Raw genomic sequence first — 24,917 nt, 5'->3', positions numbered from 1 at the left:
AGTAAACTTTAGTAAACAAATAGAAGAAGATAATRCATGAGCCTCAAAACCTTTTAAAAAGGTGAAAATAAAACGGAATACAAAAGGGTTATGCACGCGTAATGTGGCACAGTTTTGGGTAAACAATCTTACACTTATACATACAAATCCGGAGACACACATATAAAGTTACAATTTGTGCTGAATATCATTTTTCCTCACTAAATTATACAAAACTGTTATACCACTCAAAGTCCAGAGAGAAACAATGAAAATGAGCAAAAGAGAGCGCTCATAACAAAGTGAGTTTGTGCCATGGATGCTGCACGACGCGGCGTATGAGCAACATCGAATAAACTGAAAGCATTCGGTCTCTCAAAAGGAAGAGAGAGAGAGAGAGGGAGAGAGAGAGAGAGAGAGAGAGAGCGCTAAAACACTGACCTAACACACATTTCCGATGCCAACGCGCAGTGACAAAACATATCAAGGGTCGCCCGTGCTTTGGAATTTTCCTGCACACAAAATAATAATTTCGAATTCGAAAAACTGCGCTTAGTCAAAATATTCGAATTTTCACAACGAAATGCAGCGATGTGTCGCGYTGAGAGTATGCTGGCATGCATTTCGAAAGCAACAAAACCAAAAACAATAAAGGTGTTTGACGATTTTGCAGCTGCTTGGATTTGCTACGTCAGTAGAAACGGTTTGTTAGTCGCGTTGAGCGGCGGTTGATTTTGCSTTGATTGCGTTTCGTTGCAACAATGACGTGCTTAAGCAGTATGTAAACTTTTCACGTATAAATTTACGCGCGTGTWGCAAGTATATTGATGTGATTTAGTCAAGAAATTTGCGGGAAATTTGGTTAAAGTTGTTGTGCCATGCAAAATAGTTAAGTTGAAGAAAAATTGTTAATGGTATAAAATGAAACGGGAACGAAAATATAAATTGTGATGAGCTGAAAAATTTTTGGCAAACAATTTTTTTATAAAAAATTTAATAAAAATAAGTAAGTTAACAAAATAATTTTGAAATAATGATAAAAAGGTGAAGGTCTGTTTTAAAACTTTTTAAGGAATTGTTGCAAAAAGACCAAATGGAACCTGCGCGTGTGTATGTTTTGGTAAAAAGACTTAATTTTTGTTGAACGTTAAGTCTAAAGTGATCCTCAAAGGTAAGCTTTCAAGCTCATTCTAATTTTTTTACTTAAACAAAAATTGGAAAAACGCAATAAATTTTATTTATATATATAAATTACTAYTTTTGTTAAATTAACTATCAAAATGTCTTTCTTGATTATTCCGCTRCATAAAGCAACTCAATTTTTAAAAATTTTCTTGCATGTAAACCGAAATGGTGCCTATCAATAATGATAACAAAAATTAAAACGGTTTCAAACAGGCAATAACCCGTTTCCAGTTACCTTAAATGACAGTTTATTTTCAACAAGCATGCAAGCTTTTCTTTAAAGTCCATTTTTCCAGCTCTCATTGCAGCATCAAGCAATCTGATGAAACAGAAAGCTGCATCTTGCAMCATAGTTCGGTGCGAAATTAGTAAATTATGTTAGCAAAATTCAAAATGTTGATTTTTTGTTGTAGCAGTGCCGCTATTACACCTTCAGGTTATAGTTTCACTAGCAGAAACAGGCTTGCATGCCAACAGGCGCTTATTCTGCGATTGCCTCTGCGCACCGCCTTCGCCAGCATCATCAGCAGTGCACATGGACACACAACTACATTCGTCTGCTGTCACTTGTGCTGGTCTGCAGCGGCTGCCGCAATGCAGATGGTTTCTAACTTATACACGTCTACATATATAAAYGCACGTTTACAAAATTATAACTATGAACTTAAACGCACATACGCACACAACTGCAASTGTGCGAACACTTCTCTGACAAAATTCATTTGCACTGACGTCGTGGTACGTGCTTCATTTTCGTAATTTTTCCATATTTAACTGCCGTAATTGTAGCTTTTTTCGCCCTCTCTACTACTTTGTGCGCTTTTCCTTCATTTTTGTATATCTCAACTCYACTGACACACATTTCTGCGCCGTTAAAAGAGAAGAAACAAGTTTTAATTTGAAAGCAACAAATACTTTTAGATATTTAAATACKCGTCTTTTATTCCAAAATTCATTTAAACATTTACATGTACTAATTTTTTGCTTGTGTGCCTTCATATGTATACAATTCATATAAAGTYCCAAATCTCAATGGTTGAGCACTGCGTATGAGTAACCCGCAACAGTTGCCGCCACTGTTTTATGTTGTTCATGCGTGTTTGTATGTTTATGTGCCCATATTTATTTAGATGTTTAATAGCACATATAATATATATATACACACAGAGTATCCGCATTGTGGCACACGCTAATGAGCAGCAGCGAACTGTCAACGAACTGGAATTCAGTGAACTTGGCTTTGTTGTTTTTCTGTGTCAAAGCATTTCGTTGCGCAAATARAAATAAAATCAAAGTGTGCAAAAAGAACTTTAAAGAAATATCAGAGTATTTTCTGCAATTTGCTGTGACTCATAAAATATGTTGAAAAATAAAGTCAGCTAAACAGCTTTTTAGGCACARTTGATAAACATGAAAATTAATCACACAATTCAAGCTAAGGTTCAATGTCTTTTTGCACATAAGAGTTTTCCTGTATCGCCTTAGTCTTTTTGGAACATAAAGTTTCACCTATTTTTTTCTATATATTTTTTTCTATTATTCTCCCCATAGAGGCTTCCCATATTTAATGGAACATCCAATCATAGAGTCATTAGTTTCATGTAATTTCTAAAGTGTCTTAAAAAGGGACTTAGTATTTTCCATTCTCAATAAGATATTATACAATTATAAAGAAACACAGATACAAGAATACAGAAAAAAAAATTATTATTCTAAAAAATTAGTAGCTTTTCGAAAGGAGGATTTGAAAAAATTGGCTCGCGACCAAACCCGATTTTTCGCCACCTAGCAATCTGAAATAAAAAAAAATATTAATCTAAAATAATATCACAATATCTGCAACTAAGAAAATATTAAAAAAAAAAAAAATACCGCTTGCTGAAAAAATGTTCCTTTTTCAACCACCTTTCCTTGTGTGTTTCGAGTTTTCTGAAAATAATAAAAGTTTAAATTATACGTCTCTGTCCATTCTGGCCGAACCAGTTTGACAGMCGGACCAGAAAAATAGTTATACAAAACGATATGTTCGAAGATTATGACGTTGTACTAAACATAGAGTATTGTCGGATTTCGTGAAGATCTATTGTGACAAAAAGGTGMCCGRAAATTGTAAATAAAAYCAAAAATATTTAATTATTCATYAATATTTATTTTGCCGCCTTCAAAGTAATCTCGATCGACTGGAAACGGACCCCACGTAGCGGCAATTTCAGATTGGGGAGAAAGAAAAAAACACACGGAGACAAATCAGGTGAATACGGTGGTTGATCGATTGTTGATCGATGGCAGTCTTTGCGTTTTTGACTCGATGCAATAGTGCATTATCATCATCTAAATCTGATGTTCCACAAAAATGCCTCAATCCGGCCAAATGGAACTCCTTATTGACACCTGTCCCTCCGGAACAAATTCATAATGCACCAAACAGCGAATATCGAAAAAATTTAGAGCATCGCTTTATCTTTTGAGCAATTTTGGCGCGGTTTTTTTTAGTTTCGGCTCTTTGTTTTCCTTCCATTCCGACAATTGTTGACTTGCCGTATCAAACTCATAWAGAAATGTCTCCTATTTATTCGTAATGCCTCCCATAAATATGGAATCGGAATACACACGATGAGACATGTCCAAACACACGCGTTTACGGTACTCTTTTCGAAGAAGATTTTAACGTGACGAGTCACGCGAGAACGCGTTTCGAGATGTTGAACTCTATCGCCATCTCTCTAACACTTTGCCTGTCGAGTACCATATCCTTCGCTTATTTAATACTTTCATTAAATGAAAGGTCCAAGGTCGTCCAGAACAAGGCATGGCTTTAACGATCTTTCCCAGCCTTTTGTTTTTGATAAAACTGAATCACCGTAAGCCTTTTCGAACAAGCGCAATGAATCCGCTCACGAAATTTGGTTAGAAATACAAAAYTTGAGAAAAACTTWGGCTTGATATTTTTATCCGTTGAAAAAATCGAAACGCACTGCTGAGGTATACYGACATAAGSAGCTGCTGYAATCAAACTGGTTGACAGGTCACTCTCATTTTAGACATAATAATTATGAACCATCAMAAAAATTTAGCAAAATACGCTTTCTAAAATATCATTTACCCGAAGCACTTAACTTACTTTTACTTTTAAGACACAATTTCTTTTATAAAATTAAAAAATCCACACTAGAACTTCATTTGGATAGATTAGTTTGTATGGTGGATATCTTTCATAGTGTAGAACAAATGAGCACTTCTTGAAGAAAAAAGTCGAGYGCAAAAATTCAAGTCGCTATCTAAAAACTTGAGGGACTAATGAATCTTTAAGACTACAAAAAGTACACACGTGAAGGGMTATTTAGCTTCAGCTTTCTAAAATATTGCAACATTCTTGATGTAACCTAAATTTATAGATACGAGCTTAAGCTGCTCAAAAGCTTCAACAAAAAATTATTTTAAAGTTTATAGAAGAAGGTTTTCAATATCAGTGMCGTATAATCGCATGCATTTAAACGAAACTCAGATGTTAAACTCCTAGATATTCATCTGCAGCTGAAAGATTTTAATGCAAAAAAAAATTTGTGCTTAAAAAGTTTTTGTTTTAGCTGTAAAACAACTCTGAACAAATTCAATTTCCCTAAGATTTATTTCACAAACTCACAAGGATTAAAATGACAAGCGCTTTTTTGTTTTTGTTTTTTTTGAATACCGTTAAAGAAAATGAGTCAAAGCGGAACATAAAAGAAGTAACTTCACCCATATTTATGTATATAGAGTATACTGTAGGCAGCAGCCGAAAGGAAAACATTGCTGAAGCTGATGTCGCCCAAGACAGCCAATCAGACAGACAAACGGGAGAGCAGCAGGTGACTAAATGCAATATCCTGCACACTTTCGGCGGGCAACGCAGAAAAAAAAATAAGAAAAATGTTTGCAAACGAAATGAAATTCAATACACTAGAAAGCGCACAAAGTGGAAATGAAGAAATTAGGCAAGGTAATTTGGCAAGGAACACGCGCAAAGAAATGTGAGCAAAAGCAATTTTATAATTGCGATAGACGCGCGCTAATAAATTAAAGCTTTCACCACGACGARAAAAAGTTGCCGAACGACAAATTGTTAAAGCGTTATATATCATAGAAGTATGCCAGTCTCTACAGGGGGCGCGTGTGAGGTATTTTTAAATTTTTTTACCCTCACGCGAAACGCAAACGCGCCCTTAAGTGGCGAAACTTTTATACTTTCTTACGCGCTGGGAGTTAGCTTAAGTGCCATTTGTAACTRTTTTTGGCAGACATTTCCGTTAAAACACCTTTATAACAATTTCCCGCAAACGTCACTACCTACATACATATATATGTGTATGTGTCCACAAATGTCTGCCTCGCAGGCGAAGGAATGACTGCATCTGTCTACAAATCCGCTGCTTCCATGGATTATGGATAGGCAAAGTACCATGAACAATTTGTGTTTTATTGTAAGCAGCAACTTTTAAAYTGTCGCTATATGCCAAACTCGCATTTTAAGTGTTATTGCTGGCAAAGTCAGTGCCAAGAGCGGGTCCGTGCTACCGTACGCATASCGGCGACCGAAGCAGCCAAGTGTTGCCAAAAAATCTCTTATGCCCAATGCCAGTACACGTTTTCAAGAAATGCAATCGCTAYATGTCTACAGACATAAACACTTGCTCTGGTGTGGAAGTACACTGTAGCACAACAAAATAGTCACGCTTTGAAATTTTTCTTTCTATAAATCCACTGAAATTTKTCCTATTATAAATGCAGGTAGTAAGCTGCTATGATTATTTTAWTGAGTTTAGAATTTTTTTCAAATAYCTACCACAARGAATGTTTGTGGACAGAAATTGTAATAKCGTCTCTCTATCTTACAAAWATTATTATTATTTTTTCTTTGAAATATCTCACAGATATTTCGTTCTGGSCTTAACACATTTTGGCTAATTTAATGTACTCTGCTCAGAATATTAAATCAATAAATAATATGTTCCAAATTCAATATATTAAATTTAGTAGTTATGAATATATATATATATATATATGTTCCCAAATAAAAACACCCAATCGAAAATCTACTAAACCGAGTCATAGATTTAAGTTCTCCAAAGCAAATGAACACTTCAGTAACGATGAATTGAAGAAATTTGCTTGGTCCCACCAAATCAAAATTAATCGAATATGATCCATGGGCACGCAAGATTTGTGAAACATTAAAGTTATGCCACAGATTAAGTTCAAAGTCTGTTATTTAAAAAGTCTAATAAATAATATGCCAAAAAGGATGRAAATAACAAAAAAGTCGCATGGTGGCCACACAAAATATTAACGGGTTTTTAACGGAGCTTCTGAACTTCATCAATATGCTGCGGCTAGACCTAAAGTCGCGGTGCATTCCTCAATTATTTTTTTATATTTTATCTTTTAACGGAACTTCTGGGACAATGGGAAAAAGTGTTCATACCTAGATCTTTTTAAAAATTATTACTAAAATTTAATAAACTTTAATTCGATTTTTCGAATTTGAAAAATAGTACTTTTCAAGCGCAGAACAAAAGCTTCACTATGAACTCAGGAAGCACAGGCACTAACTCAGTAATCTGTTCTTCTTTACTGCTGAAGATACTACTTACGCGGGTATAACTGAGTTAACAACCGTTTTTTTTTTTTTGCAATTCGGCGCCAACTCGAGATACCAATTGCAGTCTTCTCCGCTCAGAGCTGAAGTGTTTTCATCCATACGGRTGATATGACCTAGTCAGCGTAGCTGCTGTCTCATAGTTCTGTTATACCAATAAAATAATAAACTCTGCAGCACTTTTCTTCAAATGGAAACAAAAAATTAATGCTTTCCGCAAAYYATTCGRTAMAAAATTTKACATTTTCAACACAATGAAAAAATAAGAACTTTTTCCAATCAATGTAGCGGTAGTGAAAATGCTTGACAGATGTCATGCCAACCAAATAAAAACAGTTAAWGCTCGTTCACAACAAATATTCRCTACTAATACGTTCCTATCTTAACGATCTGTTCAAGACGGTAAATCCGATATTATTGCTTTTAAATGACATTGTTTTCTTTATTTAACCAGACGCAATACAATATTATTTAAAATTATAAACTTAAATAASGAAAAATTAAAGAGACTTTGGTCTATATTATTTTAATTTATAAACTAATAAAAAACAGCCTTTTTCAAAAATTTTCTCTCAACAAAATTAAATATTTTGTTTCAATTTGTTATTGTTACTAGCATACACTATTAGCAAAGAAATTTTGACATTTTTAGAAAAAACTATGTCATTACAAAAATACTCGGAAAAAAATATCCCGCGTTGGCAGGATAACTCCTTACTGGATCATCTACAGTAAAAGAATACCTGGTTTGGTTAAAACCTTAACTTAGCACTTGGTCGAAAGAAAAACAAACCGAAGCTTGTATTTTTGCCAACATTTTTACAAAGCAATTAAAATTTCAGTAAAAATTTCGGGAAATTTTTTTTTCAAATAGTTTTGTCTTCATCCAAGTCTTTAAGGATCGGATTTCAAATCTTGCAAAACGACTTCAAAAACACAGTTTACAGAAAAACGCTTTAAAGAAGGCGCACTTAGCCTAGCTAGTCTCAAGCGCACAAGTTTTCAAAGCTGCATCTCCGGACTTGAAAATTTAGGATAATATGCCAGAGATGTTGCAGAATTTAATAAGAAAATAAATTTATTTTTTAAAATGCGTAAACCCATGTAACCCTTGAATTTTATTTTATTTTATTACATTTTAAATATATTGCTGCAAACATTTTCTCGAACTGTAGTGTATACACGTGTATGAGTACAGTTATTTCACCACAAACGATGGGTTTTGTATCACAGTAACTTTAGCCGCATATGCCGTTATACCGCAGCCGCTAGCGGAAAAATATTATTTCTTACATTTCATAATAAGCCACTGCAATAAGCACTCATATCTGAGGACTCCTCTGCTATTTATGTGCACATTGTGAGTATAAAGCAGAGAAGCGCAAGCTCAACCAAATGTATGTGTTTAAGAAGACGTTAAAGTCATAGATAAAGGTACATATGGTACACAAGCACCTACTCGCAGCGGCAACTGGATACTTATTTTGCGTAAAAAAGAGAGCATATTCTAGGTATAAAGCATGAAGTAGAAAGCACAAGCTGAGTTTGTATCCTTACTGTACGCTATTTCAGCGTATAAAGAGCTCACAGCTTGTAAAAATTTCACAGCTTGACACCACCTTGGTGACTACATATGCTAAGTCCACAAAGGATCTCTGTACTTTGGGAGGGTTATAAGTACGGAAATTTGTATTTTAATATTATTTTTCCCAAATATTTTTCGCGACTTATAAAATTTGGAATATTAGCTATAATTTGTGGCACAGCTCACCAAATATTGCTTGCTATTGCTTGTCGAAGTTCATAATAATAATAATATATCTTTTCCCATACTTTTTTCATATTTATTTCTACCATCTTTTTAAAATTAGTAAGTGCAAAGATGGTTTTAAGACTTAAGTAGCTGCATTCCTTTTTCCTAAGATTTTAGATGTTAACATTTAATTTTAGACTCATCTAGCAATAGTATTATATCACAAACTTGAAATTAAACACAAATAAATATGCTGCCTCAAAGAAACAACGCCAATAGTCACCATTATAACAAYAATRATGCACATTATATTAAATCAGCTATTAGCGCTTTATGGTATTCGCAACTGACGTATTTTTTTCACCGATGGATTCAGTTTTAAGACATCAATTACTTCTACAGGCTCTTACTTTGATATTAATTGTACCGTATGTTCCTTCTTCCTCTTTATTGATGTAGATATAGCCCAGTTTACAAAAGCGCTCCAGTCGTTCTTCCTTTTCGATATTTGGCGCCAATGGTCTTTCCTAAGGATTGCAGGTCTTCTCTTGTCATCGTTTATGGCTCTGCATAGGTTCCGTTATACCAAAATTAATTTACTGGTGCACCAAGACTTTAAACCGTTCTCTTTTAAGATGAAAAAAGTAGGCAGTATCTGATCGAAGCAATTTTGTATATCATAGCATATCCAGATACAACACATATAAATTTAATTACTTCGCTCACTTCATTAATGAAGTCATATGCCACAATCTTGAAGTAAATAACGAGTACGTTCAGTGAGATAGCTTTTCGAAGCAGAGATATACAATTTTTCATTATTAGTATGATGCTTTCATCGGAAAGACTTAAAAAAATTATAGAAATTGTAACACAACCTGGACATAATCTTAGGTAAAAAAAATCTTTCAGTGAAAGTCTAGAATCGCAAGGAGAGACTATGCTATATGACCACCCTGATGGTAGAGCGCCTGCAGTAGCCTTGAACGTGCTGAAAAGTCTACTGATAGCACGTCTAGACTCCTTCTAACTGACATCCAATTACTAAATGTTTAGATTATTGGGAACTTCTCTAGCTGCAGAGTTAAGGCCCCGTTGGCTTCTTCCCGTTCACTACTGGCTGGTTAGGCCACAGACCAGTTCTAGAAGTGTGCATCAACTACTAGCAACTGCGCAGTCGCTAAGTGTTTTTGGCAAGGGGAGGTCTTGTGAGCTCTTCAGCCTCTGCGAAGTTCTCCTTTCCTCAGAATTCATACTTTTARACATTCTGTGAAATGTCGAGAACAGAAATAAATCACGTAAAAATATTTACGGTAGACTCAAGATGCTTTGTCGAGATCCAACTACAGGACTTTTTATCCGGCTTCATAAAGAGTTGTATAAAGCAGCCTAATTAGCTCATATCGGAAATTTTCCGAATTTATTTTAAGGCGACACAACGCGAACTTTGGTTTCAACTACCTCTTAGGCAACTCGMTAAGGCCATATTTTTTTCAAAAGATTTTCGGAAGATAATAAGAAAAAAAAARGWWRGRRRAWTWWWRRWTTWAMMWWMAAATTCAGAAACGAATATTTCAGATTTTATAAATCTGCATTTCTTTAATGAATTGAATCGTTGATTTAAGATATAAACGAGCAACTCTAAAAGGGAGTAATTAAAAAGAAATATGAAGAGARGAAAGAAATGAAGCTATTAGTTAAGTAACTAGCAGTGCTTTTTCTTGGAAAGGAACTTAAATTATAAATACATAACTTCCTAATGTCCCATAGAAAGTCACCAAAAACTTAAAGAATACGACTTCGTATCATCAAGCTTTTACCCAAACTCTGTGAAAGCGATGAACTCCTAGAAATCACACAAACACACTGTTTTATGTACCAAGAAACATAAATCCCGAAATTGTATGCGCTTTTGGCTAATATTGACACGTCAACGCAGTTTGTTAGCAAGCCGTCCGTCTTTTTTCCAGCGACGCTCCCTTGCAGGCGCTTTTGGCTGCCAAAGATGAAAGTCAAAGCCAATACAAGGTAAAGCCAATCACATTCCCAATAAGCCAGTTAAAGGCAACGTTCGTGTCGTCAGTCAATGTTTGTCAGCGCGACAGGCAGGCAGCAGCTGGAAGCCGCGAATGTTGCTAGTAAACAAATGACAGCAAACAGACGACACACAGACACACTAAAGCACCAATACACATGAAAGCGCGCGATACAGAGATAGCGACAATATTTGTTATTTGAAATTTGAAACCATAAAGCAGTTATGAGGCAGGTTGGGGGACTTGGCAGCGAGAGTGAAAGGAAGCGGCGGTYTGAGAACTTGACGAAAAGAAACGCTTTAGTGGCCCATTTGAGACGCAAGCCAAGCAGTGAACGTGCCGAGTTGGCAATTTTAGTGCACTGCACAGTGCCACACACATACACTCACGCATCTGCTTGTAGATGGCGGTATGCACAAATGTCGCCATATTTTAACGGAATTTTTTGCTTTCCACACTTTAATGTGCATATATAYTTTTACCTTAAGAGCCGGCGGCATCAACCGCGTCTCATTCGATAGAAGCCGTCGAGACGACGACTTGTCATACCACCTTTTCTACGCACAAACGTACATACACACCAACAATATGCACCTGTTTTTATTACAGTTACTTCGTCAGCCTATTTTTCGCACAATGATTTTTCCACTCTACCTTGCCGCCAAGACGCCTCAGGAAGCATCGATGTCGCCTTTGTTTTGCGGCTTTTGTTTGCCGTCACTTTGCATATTTCGATATTTGTTTGCTTGTGGCTTTTACCGTTGTTTTCTGGTCAGGTTATTGCTGATTTTCTTTTAGCATTGTATTGTTGCTAGGCATGCCATTGTTGTTGCTGCAATAAGGAAATCAAAAATCGCATTTTTTGATGGATTGCCTAGCCTTATTTTCGCTCGCAAAAGCATTTCATATATACTTTTTTCTTCCCTTTCTCTTTGGTGCACTTTTTTGGACTCTGTTCCAATAAGGCTATTTTTAGGTGGACTCGTTTATTGTTATTATAACAGAAGGAGATTTCTTCTTTTTTTCTTGATTTGGTGTTTTTGGGTTTTTATTTGGGACGTCTTTATTCTATTTCAGTAATCGAGTTTATTTTGAAAATTATAAATACAGAGTTAACTCAGTGCATGTCACATGCATTTGCAGAGTCTGTTTATGTGAAAAAAGTAAAAAAGGAAAATATTTGTGGAATATTGATTACACTGCACAATACTGGACTGGGTTTTGAGCCTTATTAACTGTTGGCGAGAGATTGTATAATATAATAAAATTGTGAAATTGAGCTAAGAAGGGATAAAACAAAGACAGCATCAACACACTGAATATTTCAAAATATTTTTATGTCAGAATTTTTCTGACAAATGCTATTAGGGATCAAAGTCGTGTCTTCAAAAAACAATTAAAAAATTTAATGATATTAATACTTAAAAAATGTTATTTCCAAACGAATAAATTTTTAAATTTTATATATTTTTAGGTAATTGGAAGACGTTAATTCTCAAACCAGTCCCAAACTATTTCTTGTTGCCTAGAATAGTCAGACACCATATATATATTTATAGTAAGTTCAACATTAGCAGAACTGTGATTTAAAAGCAGATACCTTCGAGGAATACATCTTTCAAACCCACAACTCMACTGTCAAAAATTTTAAGTAGCAAATCTGTACAAAATTATTGTATCATTTATTTTATCTCAAGGTCAGTTGCTTTTAAATTAAATTGTTCTTTCCACTACACAAACAGTATATGCCTGAACTTTGACACAAGTGTTCTGAGACATAACCTGCTACATATATACAGAACTTTGCTGTCTTCCTGYGCAGTAATGTCCTCCTTAATTTTAGCGCACGTATTAACTTTTTAAATTAAAAACTTTGTCACTTACGTTTATCCTTGATTTCACGTGAAAAGTTGCGCCCGAGCAAAGGAAACTGAAAGGGGCAACTTAACAAAGATGCAGCTAATATACGAACTCCACAAAGGTACACATATATATGTACATGTATATATATATATATGCTTACATATGGATATGTAATAAATGCGTGCCATAGTTTTGTACACTTATTCGGTAGAACTTTCGTGAGATCATTAATAATTTTTGTGGAGTCATATTCGCTTAGAAGTTATCGATAGCACCTACAAGCAAGTATATGATATACCTACAAGAGTTTGGTGCATGGTCCTGTGACTCTAGCACCGATTCCCTCCGACGTTTCCGAGCCTTCAGTGTACCACCTCATTGTGCTATCATTAAGTGGTATTTCAAGAGTGGAATCATTTCATTCAGCCTTCTGCTAAGGGAAATCTTGCACTACTTCGTGGAGCTAACCCCTAAGGTAATGCTGTCCGTTGGGAGAAGGGCCAATGGTATTGTATCACTTAATTCTTTCATCCGCTGGGAAGAGATTATCTAACCTCTGGCACAAGCTTCTGCTGCCATTTGTAGCAGTGACTGCTTGGCTACCTGACCCATTTATAAATGAAGTGGTATGAGTGCTTTCAAGTGTTGTAGTCGTTAAAGTGCGCATTGCGCCCRATATGCAGATGCATGCAAGTCATTGGAGCTTCGATAGTTAGAGCTCTATCGAAGTCTTTGAAGCTATTGAGTCCTAACGATCCTTGGCTTACGGCCTCAGGATTTTCCAACTAGCCGATTGCAAACCATTCGTGCTTTGACCAAGTTCAGGTCGACATGCTGTTTCCACCGCAGAGTAGAAGAAACCAAGATATTTGACCCGGTTGCTCCCAAGTGTAGGGTTGCTGAGGCCATGGTGTTGATTTTCAACTCAACCTCACTACACCACTMTTTAGCCACATTTAAACCTCATCGTATATATAGACATACATGGCTGAATCGACTCAGCTCGTCACTCATCTGATCATTTAAATATAAATTTTACCGGATCTCTGACGTTTCCGTCCGAAAAACACAAATATCTACTTTGGCTTAATGTATGTATACTGTACAGAGCACAATGAATATTGTCTTTTATATACAGTAAAGTGATGAATATGTTGAAATCAAAACGATTTGCTGCGCATAAGAAAAAAGCTTTCGTAATCCCTTTGCACCGAGTATCAAGTAAGAAAAAAAACACTTAAAATACTTAATTTACATATTTACTTATGCATATTATCACTTAATAAGCGGATTATAATAAACAATAAAACAATACAGGTTTAAACGATTTCCTGAAGAATTGTAAGCTTTTGATTACAAATTACAAGTAGTAGTAGTATGTGTTCTTGTAGCGAAAAATCTTTCACACATTTGGGCTCATATATGTATATACCGGGATGTATATTTATATGTAGGTATACTTGCCTAAACTTAAAATACTTTCTTAATCACTGCAAGTTAGCAAATGTCGCCGTAGCATGCGGTGATCCATCAAAATAAGAAATAAGAAATCTACGGTTGCATAAGTGAGATTAAAGATTGATGTACGTGACGTATGAGTAATTTCAGCTGAGTGCTGAGCTTCGCTTTATGACGCATAAATTACATAATTGCTTTCTACAAAATGTTAGTTAAGCAGTTGGATAAAGGATGAACTACTGAAATTGAAGTACTGTCGTAAGCTTGAGTGGAAAGAAGTTAGGGTTCAGCAGTAAAATTGATGTAGTTGACTTAAAAGTTTTACAAGTTTGTCGTTTTTCGAGTTAATATTGAAACGTTTGTATGACTGCGGATCAGTTAATGAAGCTGAGCACTTTTAAGGCAGTAGTAATGAAGGTTTTTAGGATTTACGGTTTTCTCGAATTGCTAACCCTAAATGATGAGGTTGTGAAAAATTTCAATGTTATGGCAATAGTATCAATATTTTTATTGTGAAGCGGTGACTAAATTATATATTTAAAAATATTTTTATAATTTTTCATTTATCAAAAATTTTTAAATTTTTTTAAATAGCAATCTACAGCCTTGCCTTATTCTGCAAACATCTACAGATAAGGACTGGAGCAATCCTTTCAGCCAGTAGGTTACTAGTAATGACTGCTACCTTTTATTGACCTTTAGCAATTTATCATAGCGCACAAATGACCATAATAAACATTTCTGTTCAAATGTCTAAAAAGTCCCCATTTCGGAAAAAAATCGCCTTTGAAGTAAATTCTCCGAAAATATTCCATATGTTAAAGAAATAACAAAAAAAAAAACAGATTTTATTTTTTCCGCTAATAACACTTATTTCCACTCGTAGTTAGCCTTTGCTTTAGCAAAATTTTTATTTAGTTTTAAAAATGAAAAAAAAGAAAAAAAAAATGAATGAAAAAAATTAAATATTTTAACCTTTATCCCTTCAGATATAGTAGCAGCAAACCCTTATTTTGTACATTCTCTGCATGTGTATAAAAATACAATTATGCATTTTTCACCCCATACCATAGCTATCAGAGGCGTTGACAGCTCAAAGCCATCACTCATTCGCCGACCACAGCCACCCAGCAATTCGCAAGTGCTTCTACATTGCTCTTCAGCTACCTCAAGCAATTCAAGCGAAAAAATGGCAATGAATACATTTTCATTTATATAACAGAATATTACGTTTTCCCTTAATTTGAATGCGTATTTTACTTCTTAAGAGGAGCGAAGCAATATTAAAGGAATGGGGGAGCGGAAGCGCAGTTGCGGCGGCGAACTCGGTTATSTAGCTATAAATCTATATATATATGTGTATGAAAATGTGTATTCGTAGGTGCTATCGTTCAGTCTTTCATATGTCACACATATACACACAAGTATGTACGGCTTCTAYAACGGCGCATATGTGGCTGCGCGTTAAAAATTGATGTGGCATGTGAAATTTTTATGCACTCTTAAAAAGGAAACACACATACACACTTACACATGCCTAGCGTGGCCCCAACGTGTGAGTCTTGGACAGACGAAATGTRAAATAGCAGGCCAGTGAGGATCTACAGCTGTAGATATGGAGAGGGCAGCAAAATTGGCGCATCACCACAACACACATGCACACACACACACATAAGCAACTGTAAAACGAAACGACAGGGAGCTATTTGGAGTTGTGGTGCTTCAGCGACCTTGTTGCCACTTACTTATGCGCACTCAGCACACACACCCACATACATGCACACATACACTTAGGAGYGCAGGGTTTACTACTTTTGCCACAGCGTCGATGGCGCCTCCATCGCCTGCAACACTTCAACGCTGTCCAATTGCTGCTGCCACACAAGCTGCTTGCTTCAATGGTTTTGAATGTTTATGTGTGTATGTGTGGTTTTTTATTGGTGTTATTGCTCGCATGGTTGTATTCAATGTTGGGAATGTGTGAAAAATTATGCACAAAATAAATGCGCACGAATGAAAAATTTATAAAATATTTAAATAAACACTTCATAAGATATTTGCGACGAGGTGGGAGAAGCTGAACATAACAAACAAAACAACAAACATTAGCAATAACAACTGTGGTARCAAATACATTTCAACGAACACATAGAAGAGCATGTGTCTGGAAATACATTTAAGAATCTGCTGGCGCTTCTAGCGTGGCAAATATGCGCAGGGCGGCTGGAGTGAGGAAAGGTGTTGTTGCTAAAAGCGTAAATATCTATAAAAATAAATATAAATTGCGAAATGTGTGGTTAACAGACAAAAACGATTTCGCATTCACATCATTTGGCCACTCAAAGCGAGATTGCTTGTCGACGCGCAGATAAGGTAGGGTCCGTAGATTGCGCTGTGGCAGCATGTGCGTCCAACGGAGATTCATACAAATTGCTWTGCACTTGAAGAAGTGTTACATATATTGCAAATGTGTGGACTTGTTACCATATTTCATAGCGAGAAGCAACTGTGCGTGATTAATTTTATTACTGTTTGTGATGTTCTTTTACATACAAACAGTAAAAGTTGGTCTACAACATTTRAATAATTTTCAAAAAAAATTATCAAAATCGAAAATTTCAAGCTAAGCTATAGATATAAAATAATTATTGAGAAGTAGAAAAACAACAAATAGGCGAATTCTACACAAATTCTAAAAGCAACACGTTTTTATGTCAATATTTTTAAATWTCTTCATATTATTATATTAACCTGAGATGGGGTACATATGTTTATGGTTCAAAAATTATTTACAAATACCTTAAATTCTCAGTAGGAAATTTGGTATATTGTGTCCATAAGAAATTATTTGAAGAATTCGTGTGGATATGTATATTAACAACAAATAAGTTAAGTTCTGACAAACGTATACTTTTACACACTGAACAGGGTATATTTAGTTGCCCCGATATTTGTCAAGCCTAGAAGGGAATGTCTGAGACCCTATAAAGTATATATATATATATAACAAGTAAGGTAGGGCTAAGTTCGGGTACAACCGAATATACTATACTCTTGCAACTTGCAGTAATTAAAGGCAGGGAAATACTTTAAAGTGTATAACCAATCACATAGAGTAAAGTTAGCCGGATGTTCGAAAGTCCTAATAATATTTATATAGGGGTTAGACCTGGTTTTCGCTMAAATTTATCTATTTTARKCWCAAAGATACACTGTTATGAGTTAAACAGCAAGTAGTTTTTCATTGAGATAACTCACATATTGAYGATATATGCGGTACAAGGTTAYCCGGAAGCTCGAAAATCTTTGTTTTAAGTATATGGGGGTTAAGGGAARTATWGGTCCGATTTAATCCATTTTTTACATACAGACATACGATTGTCAGAGMAGTATTATCTCTGAATTTCAGTTATATGTCTCACGCATTGACCCATATTTTCTAACAAAAGTCAACTATAGATACCACGATCTGAATATTCGGTACCCAGGGGCTTGAACAGAGAGTGAGCCTCTTTGAATAATTTTTACCAATCTGTGCTCACTTGCTCGTGACAACCAATTATCACCGAAGGCCTTTTCTAACATTCTGAACGGTTCGCATACAAAATTTAATGGAATTTCTTTGTTGAMTAATTTGATGAAATGACATTTGGCATATATGTGACTGACAGTCATMCAAACCAAAAATATTTCGTCGATTGGGTATTATTTTTTATTCACAGTAATACCAACTCGYCGATCAAAATCAAGATGAAGAAATTTTATACTCTTTTATTCTATGATTTTTTATTTTTAAGCATTAAATTACATTTAAAAAAATAGTCACCGATTGAAAAGTATATATACATCATTGTTTATATTCAATTGTTAAAGTGGAACTTTGTAGGTCAAACAYCACTTGAAATTATCACTTTACTGGTTTCGTATAAAAAAATGTACTTCGTGCACACGAAAATTACTCAGATGCYATGTACTCCATAAACACATGAAGGCATCATTAACTAGTTGTCCGAAAACCTTTTTACACAACTAATACGTATATAAAAAAATTAGAAAAATAATTTAAGAAAAATATAGATAAGTATTTGCACTTACACATCTTAGGTTGTCAAAAAAAGACTTGCGGTATTTTTATTGAATTTTCAATTGTTCATACAATTTTTCTTGATGACTCATGCCCAGCTCTTGACCGATGCTGCGGTTGCTCYTATGCCGGTCTCTTTCGACCAATTCATCGATTTTACCGTAATTTTCGACGACAGGCCTTCCGGTGCGTGRCGCATCTTCGACCACCTCYACACCAGAACGAAAACGTTAAAACCATCGTTGTGCGGTGGAAATGKAAACTGTATCGGGTCCATAAACTGCACAAATTTTATTGGCGGCTTGAGATGCAYTTTTGCCTTTATCGTAGTAGTACTGTAAAATATGCCGTATTTTCTCTTTATTTTGTTCCATGGTTGCTACGCTATAACTCACGAAGGACTTAAAAGAAACGACGTTCAATCAAACACGTGTTAGCACGTGAAATTAGCTTTCCAAAAAGGTATAGCATGACCCGATGCGACGAATAAAACTAGAACTACGCGCTCTTAGCGCCAACTAGCGAAAATACCGCAAGACTTCTTTGACAACCTATTATTTACATATTAGGGTGCTTCATTTAAAACTTTTTTTATTTTMTTCACGGACACATGATAATTAATTCCTTGAAGATTTTGGATCTTAATTTTAATTTTAAGTACTTTAGTTTTGATTCTTCAAAGCTTTCACATATTTTCGAAAAAGCTTGAGTTAACAGCTGGACTTATCGATTATCTGCATGAAACTAAATTTCCGACAAAAAGTGAGACTCATCTCATAAAAGTGCTTTGTTTCAGATAAATAAGCAATTTAATAAATAAAATAAAAAAATATATGTTTTAAAGAAACTTGTGTACCTAAAACTTGATTCAATGACTTTATATAAGTTTCTTAATACGGATACACATATATATTTCTTTTAGCACAGTCATAGCCATACACGTGTGCCTATTACAATGAAATCTCATATGCTTATAGCCCAGAATAACTTCCAAGGAGCCACAGAGCAAGCATGCGGACTTCATTATTAGCAATTGTATGCACTTTGAAGTTGTAAACTACAGTCGCTGCATAATTCTTTAACACCCCCAGCARCATTGTTGCAGCACTTATTATTATGCGAGAATATATATGAGTTTTTGTTGTTTTATCTCATTATCAACTCTCTGCCACAATCATAACTTTTGCCACTCACATTTGTCGCCCAGACGCCGGAGGCTTTTGTTGAGCTTATCGACGCCGTGCCACCGCAGACAGACAATCAGCTACTACATAGCGGCCAGGGAGCCGAATATACTCGTGAGACTTAAATGGGAATATATAGATATAACACCTATGTAAATACAGGTGTTAGACGCCATCTTATACACACGTTCCTTAAAGTATGCTAGGTAATCCATGTCGGATTAGTAAAGTGCATGCATTCGTVAGCTTGGAGGGATGGCATACTATATATGTATCCACATAAAGAAATGTACGTAAGTGCCTAAGTTCGTATGTAAATACTTAAGTTTTTATATACTTTTTTATCACCATACTCATAAGTAATTGCTGTGTATTCATCCCCCACTACCTTCCTCTCAATAAGATTAAAAACACAGTCTTTTATAAGTATGTATGCGCTTGGAAGACTTTGCTCTCTGCTGTGCTAAGTTGCCATGTTCGTGAGCGCTGCTACCTATGTTTGCATAGAAACCTCACAGCTTTTGTAGTCTCTCAAAATCTTTTTCTCAGCACACGAGTGCACATAAATTACAGACATTTACGGCGTTGAAAGGATTAAAGTGTGTAAATTTCTTATTCTAACAGATGKCAATATATTCTGAATTTCTTCTTCTTTTCTAACACTTTCTATTTTCTGTAGAGAGGAATGCATGCATGTCTAAAATCGATAAGAGTACAAGTATATGCACAAGTATGTATGTGTATATGTGCTGTATAATATAATGATTCTAAATTTCAAGCGCTGACGCTGACTTTCTAGTAAAATAATTCATATTTTTTTAGTGAATTATAGATTGGGAGAACATAAATTTAACAATTAAAAGAAAGGGGTTTAATTTGTTCCATTTAAATTTATAATTAGTGTTTTAAACGGGCAAAAAGGTATTAAATTAAGAAACTGAAAGAATTACTCTATGAAGATTGATGCCGTACAAAAGAAAAGCACACAGAATCTTTGGGAGTCACTCAAGCAGTGGTATCGAAATGTCTAAAAGTAGCTGCATACATCCGGGTCCGGTCCGAATACGTAGACCCGATTATCGTGGAAATGGACAATAATTTTTTATTATGACAACGCTCGGCTTCTTGCTGCAAGATTGTTAAAAAGTTATTTGGGAAACACCGCCTAGCCTCACCATCCTTGTAGCCCAGATGCAGAACGTCCACGTTTGAATACTGTTCACCTTACGAAAAGGTAAAGAAAATTGGCTTGACTCATTTTTAGCCGCCAAGATGGCTCAGTTTTTAGATTTGGAATCCACTTATTGTAGGAAAAATGTGAAAATTATATAAAAAATTGCTGGTTTCATTTTCTGCTAATGCGATTACCATATTACTACGCCGTTGCTGAGATTATCTATTTTAACCTTTATGATTCTATCCATACAGAAGTACTTTTGCTTGGTAGTCTAGAAAAGTGTGGCCAGTAGCGATCATGACTTATATTTCATTCTTCCATTGTCCACTATGAATGTGCGCTCTAGTCCTTGGCTGATGTCTTGCCATCTCGTTACTGTCGATTTAATTGAGTAGGTCTCGATTTGATGCTAGTAAGTATTTTATAACTATGTGCATGCTTGCCATGCCTTATCCAAATTTTTCGAGGGTAAAACTTTCCTGGCTAGTTAAAATTTCACTTTATGCTGAACCCAAAAGAAACACAAATTACTGAATCACTCTCTGGTATAAAAAGGAAGATTGAGTAAATCTTAGAAAAACAATCAAAATTCTTATGCTCAAAGGATGAACATCTGAACAAAACTCGGAAAAGGTTGTATAGGGTTCAATTGTTTTCCGAACCATAGAAGTTCAGATAACGATAGAAAACGATTTAGAAATTGTCCTTTACTCTTAAGACTGAACGAAAAGTTATTTTCTAATATAGTTCAAATATTTTATTTTATATTGATGCGTGATGGTGATTATATTTTGTTCTGCTTCTAGCTATATCACTTTCACCCAATCTGCAGCATACGAGAAATCAGAAGTTTTTCAAAAATTCAAAACCCGAACTTGGACAATATTGTGAATATTTGTCTGATATGCATAAAACTGAAAAAATATTGGTAGTCGAAAAAGTCTTTTCGTTTTTCTAACCAGACCAACTTATTTTTTCTTATATCTATAATCGACCACTTTTCTAACTAGAGACATTAATCCATCAACGTAAAGCTTCTCTGGTTTCTCGGAGAAGAACTGCGACAAGTAATTTTCACAGGCCGATGGTGCAAGCCTTTATGACGAATGCAGTAAAACTTCCCAGCCAAGCTCTTCCAATTTTTGCCGAGTCATCAAAAATGTGTGTGGTCTAGCGTTGTCCTGATGGAAGACGAAGCTCTTTCCGTTGATCGGTTCTGGCCGATTTTTCAATTGTTTGCTCCAATATCATCAATTGTTGACAGTAAAAAGTAGAATCAAATGTTCTACCAGGCTGGAGCAGCTCATAGTGGACGATTCCTTTCCAATCCCACCAAACACTCGGCATAACCTTTCGAGGCGTCAATACTCGCTTTGCAACCGTTTGTTGAGTTTCACCACGCTTGGACCACTATCTTTTTCGCACGTTATTGTCGCATTTGATTTCATGTGGTTGCCAAACATCGAGCTTCTTTTGTAGCCAGCCTTTTTTAAATGGTTCAACACTGTTTGATGATGAATCTTAAGTTCCTTCGCGTTGTCGTGGCTGCTTTTATAATGGTCTTAGTTAATCTTTTCCATAATTTCATCGACCTTTTCAACGAGCGGTCGACCACAGCGAGGTGCATCTATCACAACGAAATTTCCAGAACGGAAGCGAGCAAACCATTGCTGTGCTACAAGTACAGATACAGCATCGTCGCGGTAAATTTCATAAATATAGCGAATTTCTTCATTGTTTTCAGTCATTTTTGTACAGCTGCAACTTTTTTCCATCTTCCTCGAATTTAATTTTTTTTATTGAGTGAAGCTTAAAATCGCATCTTTCCAACGCTAACGTTGGCTATAATACAATTGGTAATTGGTAGCACTGGGGATATAAGACTGCAACGACACCTATTAATAAAATACGAAAGGAATTTTTCGACTACCCACTATTTGTAGCTCTGATATTTCTTCTTAGGAAATCTTTGTTGAGCGGTCACTTTCATCAAACAATATAAAAATCAAAATATACAAAGATAAAAGAGCAGAACACAGTTCATTTAAAAATATTTTCAAATAGCCAAAATGATTTCAAATTTGATAGATGAAGTAATTTTGTGATATCGAAACGAAAAATTATATTATAAGCGCATATATTATTTATATGATATGTATAAACTTATTCACTTAAGAAGACACTTATACATGCACATCGCAAGTAAATCACTTCAAAAGGCGTCACACAATCACGTCATAATTTCACCGCAAACGTAAAATCTCCACAAACGTCAATGCCCTCATTAGTTGGCTCAGCTTTTGTTCTATTTGTCCCCTGCTTCGAGGTTCGCTTTTCAACGGCGGCCATTCAAAACTGACACGCTATCATAATTATCATTATCATCGTGAACGCTGACGACAATCATTGACTACTACAGTAGCTACAACAACAGCAGCAAACATACAATTATCGAAGTGGCACTTGCCGTTAACTGTATACAGTAGTAGATAATAGTATGTTGCTTGAATGTGTGGGCGTCACTGCCTGCTGCCAGCAACCAGCAATGGTTTGTTTGTGTGTGTTTTTCCGAGGAGGGCAGGTTACGCGGTCGCAATGAACGCCCAACAATGCTTGTAAGCGCTAAGCAATGACACAAATAAAATGCGAATCCAGGAAAAGTTGGTACTAGTAGGCAGGACAACAGCAACAACATTAATACAGTGGTGTTACAGTAAATTGTGGGGACTCTGGGGATGTTTGACGGGTGCAAGTGAATCAGCTAGGGCGTTTTTACTGTAGACAAAAGTATGTTGCTAAAATGCTATGTAAGGGATATTTTATAATAAATAAGAGGTACTAAGGCGAAAATATTTGAAATCAAATGCGTATTTTTTTTTTGAATTATAACATTGATATATAAGTCTAAGCCTTAATTTTAGCGATTTTCGAAGTCATGAATTTGGAAGGATTTCAAGACGAAAGATTTCGAACTACATCGAAAAAATTTACATAACTTGAAAGGATTTTAGATGTATGTGTGGACAGGAAAATCCTCTTGAGAAGGCAAATTTAACCTGCCGCTACATACTGTTATCGATATGATTAGTAAGCTACTGCTAAGGCCCAGTACATTTTATACAATTTTTTTTTTTTTTTTGCAATGAATTCGGTTTTACAAAGGTATCATAAATATGGAACAATCTTAAAAAAGTTTTCTTTTTCAATAAGTTAAATTTCTCTTTTTATAATTTTGAAAATTCATTCAATCAATCAAGTGATCACATCGGTTCCTTCAGGTAAAAAACAGCCTTTTTTTTTCTTGTATTTCATTTTATAAAATAACTTATTACAATCTTTTATTGTTACAAAAAATACACTCTTAACAAAGAGATTTTGAAATTTTGAAAAAAAGTATTTTGAGCTCGGCCTTAGCTTAAAACTTTAGAAATTTTTACAAAAAAATGAAAATTTCAGTAAAAATTTTTCGACATTTTTTTTTCAAATAGTTCCAATCGAAAAAGAATGCGTCCAAGTTTTTAAGAATTGTATCTCAAAGACCTGTGTAATATTTCATGATTCGGTTGAAGTTCAATAGTTCTAGAGAAGTCTTGCCAAACGGCCTCAAAAACACAGTTTCGAGTAAAACGCGTTTAAAGACGGCGCACGTTGCTAGCCTCGAGCGCACACGATCTCAACGCTGTATATCTGAAACTGTTACAAGGATAAACTTGAAAACTTAAGACGAAATTCAAGAGCTGTTATAGAATTTAGTATGATAATAAAAATGTCCATTTTTTAAAACCCGTAAACCCATGTAACCACTCAAAAAAATGTTTCAATCTTTCTTTGGGTACTGAGCAACCATCTCTCTCTAAGTGACTCGAATAATTGACTTTATTGAACTGGATAGAGTGATTTCTAACTATTTCGGTAGAATAATTAATAGAGCTCTCGGAATTTAGTCCATATATATATATATATGAAATATATGTCTGAATAAAAATTAGGTTAAAGTCTGCTTAAATGCTTCCATCATATGCATCACTTCGATGAAAGGCTTATGATCATACACCCTTTTGCGATTTTATGAGTCTAATTTTTTTTATCAATATTTTTTTACTAGTACAATTGTATTTAATAATAAATTTTTTTAATAATAAAATATATTATGTTTGTATATTTCTTTATTTTTTGGTTTTTTTTATATTTACTGAGTTGATTTACTTCCCCTCTGGGCTTCATTCTCTAAGGTAATATTTATACAATTAATATTTTAACTTCCATGTTTATTTCGATTTTGAAGGGCAACCCTGGTATTTAGATATCATCAATTGCACGTCGAAATAAGAATAGCGTTATAAGAGCCTCCCCCAAGAAAAACAATATAAAACGCAGCAAACACGTGAATAGACATTATCAAACGCTTAGGGCCCCACATACTTGTACATCCATATTCGTATGAAAGCAAACCCAGCAAACTTTGCAAAAAGTGGAGAAAACGCGGAAGTAGCATATTTATAAGTAATATAATGTTATATACATAACATCATTTTATATGATATATATACATATGTATATCAA

At 35.0% G+C, this 24,917-nt stretch overlaps 1 protein-coding gene across 1 annotated transcript in view; it reads left to right on the top strand.

The window, feature by feature from the left end:
* The first annotated feature begins 1,072 nt into the window (after positions 1-1,072).
* LOC108970179 overlaps positions 1,073-24,917 on the top strand; it is a 171,235-nt gene continuing 147,390 nt past the window's right edge. Inside the window, exon 1 of the mRNA XM_018935387.1 lies at positions 1,073-1,150. The gene's annotated coding sequence lies outside the window, so the exon portion shown is untranslated. The remainder of the gene's footprint in view (positions 1,151-24,917) is intronic.

This window comes from Bactrocera latifrons, unplaced genomic scaffold, assembly GCF_001853355.1.
Source record: "Bactrocera latifrons isolate USDA-ARS-PBARC rearing strain unplaced genomic scaffold, ASM185335v1 scaffold_29, whole genome shotgun sequence".
NCBI lineage: Eukaryota > Metazoa > Arthropoda > Insecta > Diptera > Tephritidae > Bactrocera > Bactrocera latifrons.
Note: the sequence above shows the minus strand (reverse complement) of the source record. Positions and strands in the feature narration are given on the sequence as shown.